We start from the raw sequence: 2,198 nt of genomic DNA, 5'->3' as shown, positions 1-2,198 counted from the left end.
TTCTGAGGTTGCAGAGAGACAGGGTGGCCCTGGAGAAGAATGGGCCATTGTTGAGTAAGAGGCAGTCCTGCCTATAACCAGCAGGAGCTGGGGTTTGTGTGTGGGGCCCAGGAACAAGGCCGACAGTAAGCAGAAGGGTTCTGGGCTCACTCACTGCCAACTGTGTGGGCTGGAGCATGTCCCTCTCCCTGTTTCAGGTCCAACATCCAGTCCTGTAAGATAGCATGCCCCTCACAGGGGTGTAGGGCATCAGACAAGGATACAGATCCGACATGAGGCCTAGAGTTCTTCCCAGAGGGCATCAGGTCCGTCACCCATCACCAGCCCAGCTTCCCCACACCATCCGCTCACTCTGCTCCAACCACACTGGCTCCTTGCTAGTTCCCAGGAGCAACTCTGTTCCTGCTTCAGGGGTCTTCTTGCACTTACGTTTTATCTGATGGAGAAGACTACCCTACATGGGGCCACTCAAGGACCAATCTCTTGTCATCTTCAATTCTTCACTCAAATGTTACCTTCACAGTTAAGCCTTTCCTGACCCCTTGGTTTAAAATCTTAACACTGGGCCCAGCTCAATAGCCTAGTGGCTAAATCCCTGATTGTATCCACTGGGATTCCATATGGGTGCTGGTTCATGTCCCAGCTGCTCTGCTTTCCATCCAGCTCCCTGCTTGTGGCCTGGGAAAGCAGTATAGGATAGCCCAAAGCTTTGGGATCCTGAACCCATATGGGATATCTGAAGGAAATTCCTGGCTTCTGGCTTTGAGTCGGCTGAGCTCTGACCATGAAATCACTTGGGGAGTGAATCAGTGGATGGAAGATATTTTTCTCTGTATCTTCTTCTTTTTGTATATCTGCCTTTCCAATAAAAATAAAATAAATCATAAAATAAAGCAATAAAACTGTAGCACCAATTTTCTCAATGTTGTGACATATATCCTGTCCCCGTTATAACTATTATGGGTTTGTCATAACATCAATCACATACTAGATTTCCGTTTATTTTACTTAGCAGTAAATTATTGGTGCTTAGTGTGTTTTGGATGATACATGGCCACAGACTTTACTAACATCACCATGATGGTGATAGAGTTTGCAGCTGCTGTCCAACTTTTATCCAATACTCATGAGGGAGAATGGGTCTTGTGGCATAGCAAGTTAAGCTGCTACTTATGATACCCACATATTTCAGAGGCAGTAGAAATCAAGGGATCTTCACAGCCCAGAGATAGCACAAGCTGGCTGGAGGACATGAGTTCCTGCCACCCACAAGAGAGACCTCGCTGGAGTTCCCAGCTCCTAGTTTTTACCTGGCCAAGCCCTGGCTGTTGCACACATTTGATATGAACTAGGAATATCTGTGTACATATTGATGGGTGATCTCATTCATGGGGAGCAGGTCCCTGGGGACCAAATCCAAAGGCCTTGCATCTCAATATTTCTGCAGGAGCAAATGCAACGTGACGTCTGGGGAAATGCATCCCAACCACGAGCAATGTGTGTTGCATTGCTACAAGGAGAAACAGTGGATCCCCAAGCGTCCCCTCTGCAGGACACCCAAGGGCCCTCCTTCATCAAGGAATTTCAGTCCTATCCCAGGGAGAAGGAAGTGCTCTGGCAACCACATGAATTTGGCTAGTATACAATCATCACCAGTATTAATAGTGAATTCAGACAACAGGGCAGTCATGACCACAAGGAGAACCATGCTTCTAAAAGTCACTTCCTGTCCCAGGCAGCCACTCTTCACCCCCGATCTCTGAACACGAAGAGGTTTATATCATCATGATGACCATCTTTTCTGCTAAAATACAACAAGGCCACGTGCTCTTAAAAATTGCTTCGATCTAGCATCTGGTGACATCGGAACAACAGCCAGAAGCCCCTGGTGGTTCTCAGAGACAAAAGAATTATAAATTTCCTTCTGGACTCAGGAGAGGAGCTTTCTCTGGTCCTTACTTGCTTCCAGCTTTGGCTCCCGATCTTCTCTTGCACTGACCATCAGGATTGCTCAGGAGCCCCAAAATTAGCTCAGATAGACAGAGAAAGACTAATAATAGAAAGTTTTGAACAGACAGGGAAAAGTCAGCTGGCCTATAATTGCTCAGCCTGTACCTTACTGGTCAGGTTCCCGATTTGGCTTTTCCTAGACCTCATTAGGTAGGATGTAGAGTTCAGTTATTCCTCACTTGCTAAGT

This window comes from Ochotona princeps, chromosome 24 (assembly GCF_030435755.1).
Source record: "Ochotona princeps isolate mOchPri1 chromosome 24, mOchPri1.hap1, whole genome shotgun sequence".
Taxonomy (NCBI): Eukaryota; Metazoa; Chordata; class Mammalia; order Lagomorpha; family Ochotonidae; genus Ochotona; species Ochotona princeps.
This window is presented reverse-complemented; position numbering follows the sequence as displayed.